The sequence below is a fragment of the Oryzias melastigma genome, linkage group LG4, assembly GCF_002922805.2.
Source record: "Oryzias melastigma strain HK-1 linkage group LG4, ASM292280v2, whole genome shotgun sequence".
In the NCBI taxonomy this organism is placed as follows: Eukaryota; Metazoa; Chordata; class Actinopteri; order Beloniformes; family Adrianichthyidae; genus Oryzias; species Oryzias melastigma.
The window spans coordinates 10,493,727-10,502,480 of record NC_050515.1 but is presented as its reverse complement, the minus strand read 5'-3'; the positions used below and the strand labels follow the sequence as shown (position 1 = coordinate 10,502,480).

The 8,754-nt window shown below is 35.5% G+C and overlaps 1 protein-coding gene across 1 annotated transcript in view; it reads right to left on the bottom strand.

Annotated features, from left to right (window-relative positions):
• tbxa2r (thromboxane A2 receptor) overlaps positions 1–5,320 on the bottom strand; it is an 18,232-nt gene extending 12,912 nt beyond the window's left edge. The window contains exon 1 of the mRNA XM_024278967.2: positions 4,307–5,320. The gene's annotated coding sequence lies outside the window, so the exon portion shown is untranslated. The remainder of the gene's footprint in view (positions 1–4,306) is intronic.
• Positions 5,321–8,754: the final 3,434 nt, after the last annotated feature.

Sequence of the window (8,754 nt, the reverse complement as noted above, 5' to 3'; positions counted from 1 at the left end):
AAACTTCTTTAGAAAGTTTGCATTGTGTTGGGGTAGAAACGATGTTGGTCATGTTATGTTCAGCTGTTGTTGTGACGTCATGAGTGGACGGGCCGCGGAATAACTCCACACTGGCTGACCGGTCCACAGCCCCAAAAAGGTTGGGGACCACTGGACTAAACAACAACTAATCGACTATTGAAATAGTTGACGACTAATTTAATAGTCGATTATTCGTTACTTTATATTATATGGAGTTGGAGTGTAATAAAGTTGGACAAAGTGAAAATTGTTCCTCGTTTCAGATGCCGATCTCATTTGAGTTTAGCTTTTTCTAATACCATAAAATAATGAAGGAAAGAAACCGCACGATTCTTTAAAAGTTTAATAGACTTTCAGCTATGAAGGTAAACAAATAGTCTTCATGACAGATACGTTGTCGGGAAAAATAAAATGAGTTGCTGGGTCTCATTGTTGTGGTGTCATGCATTGTTTTAAAATAATTCTGTTAAGGAACTACGACAGAACTTTAAGGATGATGTCACAGCATGTAACGCAGAAACGCATGGAGGAAGCGATTTAAAGAAACTGTTCTACAAATAAACAGTTGGACTCTATTTTTTTTGTCTAATAAAACAATAATCGTTGCTTTACATTTGTCCACAGCTCATTGGTTGCTTCCTTCCTACTCTGTTTACATCTTTTTATTTGCTTCCGGGAAGACGCCACAGAGGCATAGAGCAGCTGCACTTTGCAACTCTGTTTACTGCAGAGAGAGTAAACATTGCGAAAAACAATTTCCGGAAAAAAAAAAAAACAGTGACAGACGACTTTGAGGATATCAATAAGTTGCTTGATTTCCCACTGGAGGAAGTTGGAGCCATGGAGTCCAACTGGAAATGAATCGAGACCACCTTTAAAGATGGGTCGGAGAGCAGTTCCTGGTCTTAGACCAGAGTCCGCTTGGGTGTATTCAGACTGAAAATTCAGAAGAAAAAACTGTGAATCACTTTAACAGAAAAGATTTGTCCAATCTGAATACACCCTCGATTATGGTTATGCCGTTTTTAGCAAAAACACAAAAATCTTTGCTGGTTTTCTAGGAAATAGTTTTTACAGTAGTTCATTAGAAATCTGCCTCAACTGTTAGCACTACGCAAATGAACACTACTTCTTTTCTCCGCAAAGAAACTTTCCAAATATGTTTTATCGTTTGGTTTTTGTTACCTTTGGGCTACTAATTTAGCAATCTAGGTAGCCGCTTTAAGTCACGTGACCAAGACGGATGTTGTGAACAGAATCCGTCAGTTTTCCAAAATAAATTTCCATTAGGATCATAAATTTAACAAAATGGAAATAATCTAAGTAGGCATTAGTATTTCTTTTTTTTCTGTACCGGACCAGTACCGGCCTGTGGCCCAGGGGTTGGGAACCACGATTCTACGCCACAATAAAGCTCTTTTTCTAATTGGATTTTTTAATCTGCTTCTGATTCACAGCAATTTGAATAAACAAATACTCAGAAATGTAGTTTATTTCTATGTATCCACAGAAATGCCACTAGAACACGTTAAAAACACCAAAAAATACAATTTCCTTCAGATCTTCTTAAGATCTATGAACCGAGAGACAGATGGGTCTCCTTTAACTGCTGCGTCTCTATCAGGTCCTACAGGAAGCAAGGATAAAGTGCTTTTTACATGCAATTACCCATAAGTAGCTGTTTGTATACCTACTCAACGATTCACTCAAACATGTAATCAATATCTCCAATTGCATTTTGGTTGAAGAAAGGCTTTACCATTAAAAACTAATGAGAAACCACAGACAGATGATTTGCGGTCGATCAATGAGTTAGAATTAATAATGAGAAGAAAAGTTCTTCTTCCGAATGAAAGGCGCTATATAAATAAATTAAGTTTGAAGTTTTCAGTTTTCAGATTTCCCAACAGGAAGAAGATTTTTCCAGTGGAATCCAGCCTTTGAATTTAAATACTGTGTACATGTCATGGATCAGTTTAATGAGCTTGAAAAAATGCCCTCTTTCATTGCATTTCCCTTCAGCCTTAATTTTGTTTTTGCCATATTCTATTGTCTTGTTTTTTATTTTGTTTTTTGAGATATTGACCTCTTACGTGAGATGACAATTTTACGGTTATTTTTTATATTTTTGATAAGAGAACTTTGCCTTTTCACTTTAAAAGAAACAGCTGATCCTGTTTTTTTTTGGTACTACTTAACATAAAACTGATCAGCTAAAGCAACCCCAGATCAAAACAGCATTCGGTAAGACTTGAATGACCCTCACTGTATATCTAGTATTTTTAAATACACAAAATTAATGTTACATATAATCTGGTGTTTTAGATTTAATTTTTCAATCATGAATCATGTTCAACATTATCATGATCTAAAAGTGTTAGCAATGTCGCTAACTTTTCAAAAATATACATTAGTTTCCAAATGTATAAAAAAAAATGTAATTTACTGCAGTACATAAAAGTTGTTGAAAAATGTATTATATATTTAATTTCTTTCTTTATTTGTGGGGAAGCATAAATTAAGTTCATGGAAACTCATTTTACCTCTTAATGTCTGAATATACTTTTAATTATATATTTTTAAAACTGCTTTTTTCCAATCAAAGTGAGGCTAGACTAAGAAGAGTACTAGATTATATGGTACATTGCAAATGAGAAAAATATGGCACAAAGAATTACTGTAAATATAGTAGGAATGCGATGATTAATTGATGAATCGATTTTTATTCCTATGATCCAACCAGATCGATCTGAGTCAAGTTGTTAATGGGATCAATCTATACCATTAAAAAATTGATTCAAAAATCGATTATACTTGGAAAATACCATTTGGATTTAGGGGTGTAGGGAAATATCTAATATTTCATGAATTATTGATGAGCTTCCTTTAGCATCTTACTTTTGTTTCCCACCTAAACCCCCAAACCACTAGTCGGCCACACAGCACACCGAGTCCCTTTGAGCAGCTCTACACCGCAACCAAAACAGCAAGATCGGGCGAGAACCAGCTAAAAGTCCAGTCAGCCTCGCGGTTTCTGTTGTTATGAGACGTATAATACTTAGTTTTAACTTGGGGTGGCTCCTAAACTGAAACTGTGGCATGATGCTGCCAGTATCATATACAGTTGCAGTGCTTAATATTGTGATCACTGAATAAAATGAATTTGACCATTGTATGTATTAATATTTAAGTAGAGTTTTTTGGTACAGTCTTGGGATATATCGCGATATGTATCGTATCGTGAGACACGTATCTTGATACATATTGTATTACCAGGCTCTTGCCAATAAACACCTCTTTTTGGACTGAAGCCCAGAGGGTTTATTTTACTACAATGTAAAAGTGACCAAGTGCCATCACAGCGGACAGCACATGGCAGCAAAAAATGATCAAATAGACATATTTATTGAGAAATGGAGTAGATTAAAAGACTATTTAAATCCCAAAATTAGAGGTTGCTTAATATTTTAATGTATATTTAAATATACACATAGATATAACTAAATATGAATACTTAAGGTTGAATTGAAACTATGTCTATATAGATGGACTCCAAGTCTTGCTTATTCACTTTGATTTTTCAATGATACTTTGTTTTCTTTTTTTCTTTTCTTCTTTGTCTTTAAAGACATGACCATGTTTTATTTGATATATGTGCTTTATTTTGCTTATTAAAAAATAAAAAGTAAAAAATGTTCAAACCATTATTAGTCAGTTTTGCAAAGACATGCCAAACAATGTGGTAAAATGTTCTAATCATGTTCTGTTTGTATTATGTTGATGTGGAAAAACAACAGCTGAACTTTATGAAACTAAAATTCAAATAGGTCTCTTGTTTACACACATATTTAATTTACACTTGATTATCTTGCAACAAATTTAAGGAATTTGAATAACTTCACCTGTACTGTTCAGTACCAGGTCTTTATTTTTGGGTCACACTGGTTGAAGTTTTGGCTAAAGATGTCCTGGATTGATTTAATGTCAGTGGATTGAATTGTTCAAAAAGACTTAAAATCGTATTGTCAACTACAAATTACGATATAAATCTAGTTTTTGTTAAAATTTACAGTCAATAGAACCTTTACTTTTCAATTTTACTTCATGTTTCTATTATTAAGAGAGAGAAGAGATGACAACAGAATGAAACCAAAGCACAGAAAAATAAGTAAATAAGAGGAAATAACCATCATTCATCACAAAAAATATTATGAGAAAATATACTACTATCACAGCAATGTCTACACAAGTAGAAAAATTATATGTATTGCATATGGTTTCTTACCTAGCGTTTTGCAGGACCAGGATGATTGTCACTCTATTCAAACCAGTCCTGTTCTTAGATGAACCGTCTCAAAAACTCGATCATCACATGACGAAGTGGCGTAAATTTGGAAAGTGTCATCACCAGCTAAAGCCACACACAGCAACAGCCTCTCTGCAGTTTTGCCGACCTCTTTCCCCTCATTTCTCTGTGCTGCGCTCTCCGCCACACCAGCCCAGATACTCATCACACTCTTTCTCCGGCCAGACTTCCTTTAGCTTGAGCTACGCCCCCCCTCTCTCTCGGAATGCAAAAGAGGAAGGACGCCAAGAAGCCACTTCATCGTATCTGGAAAATAAACAAGGGAAAAAGGTGTTGTGCAAAGTACTCTTGATAACCTAAATTATTCAGTAAAATGATTCATTGAGATTTCAGAGAACAATAGAGTTGCATGACATGTTGTGGATGGGAAAAACAGATGTTTGAAATGTGGGGGGTTATTGGGAATTTTTATTTATTTTTTTGCTCTTGTTTTATGCAGAAACAGTTTGAAGGGAAAATGTATGTCACCAATAAGCAACCACATGTGTCCTGCATGTGTGGTTGTGTTTTAATCACAAAGAAAAGCTACATAAAAAAGACAAACTTTGATCTCTGCAAGAATGCAAATCATCTTTTTCTATAAAATCTGAATGGACAAACTCAAGATCTATTTATTTTAGGAAAATCAACAAAAAAACCTAAAAAAGGAGTTTTGAGACAAAGGAGAACACCAAAACCTGAGAGGTGATTTAATAGTTTGACATTATTAGCCTGGGGAGACATTGTGTACAAAGTTGTGGTTTTTGTAAACAAAGAAAAGTGTAAAAATAACAAGCGATGGTGTTAAAGCCAATTGATGAGAAACAGCTGGATGCAGTGACATCTGGAGGTCCTGTTGAGACGGCACAGTTGCCAGGCAACTAGAAGTGCAGACGGAGATGTTCTGTGCAGTGTTATGACAGGGGCTAAAATTCAACAGCAAAATCTGACATGAAAAAATAAAAAACAATCTTTGTGTATCACAAATAAACAGCTTCAGCTGATTATTTATTCTTATGGATTTAAAAAGAGTTAGAAATACCACAGTCTTATAATTGGACATTGAAATAAAGCATGTGAATGATCAAACTTGGTTCTCATCTGAGGGAGTTTAAACTGAACTGTAGTCACAAACAAGAATAAAGGGTTGAAAACAACTATAAAAGTCTGTCTGAACTATTTTGTCTCTGTTATCTGTGGCTGTTTATTATCCTCTGCCAAATTCCTCCAGTCTGATCATTCTTTTGCTCCAGTTTTTATTACCCTTTTACTTCTTTCCATTATGCTTTCAATAAATGCATTACTTCTGACAAGGTTTGTCCATAGACTTCCTGCAAAGTCATCCAGCTAAATGCACCACTGCACTATGTTAACTTGGAGTTGGAAAAGGTATTAAATATTCATAAGTACTTTATCCATAATTCAGTTTAGTATTTTTTTTACATTTTTAATGAAAAATCCTGAGCTAATCATCAGTTTTGTAAAAACAAACAATCTTCTTTTTAATAATATACAGTAAATGAGCAGTATTTTGTGTTGGTGAAGAAGAAACAAGTGATCATAGAGTTATAGAAACACCATAGACCATAAATAAAGATGGACAGACCCATAGAAAATACCTTACTTCTAATTTACAGCAAAATGAAACCAATTCAGTCGCAGTTTTTCCACATTACAGGCCCCGCCATGTTGGAGCCAGTCGACACTGATTGGTCCGAGTCGGTCTGAGTCACATTTCTAGGGCAACTACTGTCGCCAATCATGAATACCCTTGTAGGAAGTTCACCCCCCTTCCACTGAACGAGGCTCGGGAGAATCTGTCAATAAAATGTTTGAGGTAGGGGCCAGCGGGAACCACATGCTTTTACTGAGGAATCTAATTGGTGAGTTTATAACTTCAGTTAAACAAAAAAATAATGAAAAAAAATTGTATTTGCAAGAAAATGTTAATAAAAATGTATTAGAGCAAGAATGGTTATTCTGACAAATACAGTATAGTGACTGAGTAATTCTCAATGGAAGTCTATGGGATTTTGGCTTATTGGAGTAAGCAGGTACTTCCTGTTTGGAATATAAGAAGGGAGGAGTCGAGCTGTCCAGTGATTATACAGTCAATCCTAAACACTAACAACAAGTTTGCAATACCTGCAGTGGCAAAGCTGGGGACAGAAGACTTTGGAAGAGTGGCAAATGAGTGGACAGTCATTTCAAATGAGAGGATCAAAAATACATATTTCTAACAATTTTATTTACCCAGTACTTTTTTAAAAATGTGCAATGCTTAAATAAACTTGGGTGGTTGTGGTGCATTCATAGGACAATAGACTTCTGATCAAGATTGTAGGTTTGGTTCCCACCTTGCCCATGTGTCGAAGTATCCTTGGGAAAGACATTAATTTTGGTGGTTATAAGTTGGAGCCAATATTCTACAGCGGAGCCGCCATCAATGTGTAAATGTGCATTTGCATGGGTGAATGTGTCAAGGAGTGTTGGTGGGGGACCCAATATGTAGGAGACCAGAAACTGAACATTTAATAAATTAACCAAAACATGACAAAAACCAAGAAGAAACGCAAAGGGTGGCAGATAGAACAGAGCAGACAACCTGACAGTGATTAACTGAAAACAAGACACTTAAATAGACAGAAATTGACAATTGACAGAAATGAAAACAGCTGTGGATCATGAACCTGAAACTGGTGTGGCTGACGGACAATTGAAAACAGAACATGACTAAATTTGGTAATAACTAATAAAACCCAAGCCAAAGTTCAGATCATGACAGTACCCCTCCTGAAAAGGGCAGATCCCAGATGCCCAAAAACAAAAAAAAGTCTTTGGGCCTTCAAGGAAAGTAGAAAAGTGCTATCAGAGTGTACACTATGTGTAGTACTGATTCTTTGTTATGTTTGTCTGCTGAGGGGTGGGGGTGCAGCTGCTTCTCCATGCCCCTCCCGTAGCTCCGCCCCTGGATAAATATATTACAGCACTTAGTAAAGCCTAAGGGATTTTTACAGTCAAGAAATTAGTTTATTGGTTCAGTATCTAGGCTTGATAAATACAGAAAAAAGGCATTGTAATAAGACAAGTCATGCTTCATTATTTGACTTTAAATATCTATTTTATTTATTTGCTACTTTTTTTTTTTTTTTACAATTACCTGTGTTAAAAGTTTGCCCAACACCACAAATGCATTCACATCCAACACCGTGCATGCATTATCTTTGTTGAGCCAAAGAATTTCCTTGACATTCCTTTAGCCATCTTGTGTTTTAGATGAAAGAGGTGGCGATAAGAAAGGAAATCATGGATGCCTGAATTGCCACACTTCATTAGGCTGAGGCAATTCTTTGCCCTTTTAGGAAAAAGAAAAGATTCACTGCAGGATAAGATCAAGCACTGCTTGTTGACAAAGACCAGACAGTTTTTCATACCACTGTTATTCACATGGATGTTGTTTACTGGATGCTATTTTAAACTGAGTGGAGAGAAACTAGTTTGGGCGACTTGAACGCTCTTCTGCATGGAGAACAGTGTTTTTGTAGATAGCTTGCAAACATTTTTCTGAATATTTGTTTCCATTTGCGAAACTGCGATTAGCATTTTCTTCATTCATAATAAGCGTCATTTGTGGTGTTCAGATGTTTTCAACACTGAGTTGTAATAAACACATGGAACCTTCTTGGTTGCTTTGAAAGCTTTCAGAGGAGGTAAGCTGAGGATGTAAAGTTTTACATTTACTCTGAAAACAGTAAAGTGGTTTGGAGTATGAAAGCATGCACAATGAGGAGGCCCATTGCTTTATCTTTCATCTTCAGGCATTTAAGTCAGCGCTTAACATCAAACGCTTTGGATTTTCTGGATGGAGATGCATTTGCTAGGATAATATTTAACCACTTCCTAATGTCGCAAGGACAGGAAGAGACATTTAAAATTACTAGCCTAAACTGCTACAGTGAATTTGTGAAAATAAAAATAAAAAAATAAATGCAAACAAAAAAGTATGTCAATTATTGCATTTTAATAATCAAAATATAAGATTTCCTTCCATGAGTGATAACCATTGACTGTCTATTAGAACTTGACATATCATCATCTCCCCCTCACGTTCCAAACAGGAAGTACCCGCTGGTTTCAGAAAGTCAAAACTCCATAGGCTTCTATTAAGTAATTAACAGCTATTAGTCAGGTATTATATTTGTCAGAAAAACCATTCTTGTTCTGGTATCTCTTTCTAATATATTCTTGCTAAACCTAATTTTTTCCTCGTGATATTTTTTCTTTATCATTAATTATTCAAGTTATAAACTGGCCAATCAGATGCCTCAGTCAAAGCATGTGCCACCTCGAACATTCAAAACGTTTGATTGACAGATTTTCCCGAGCCA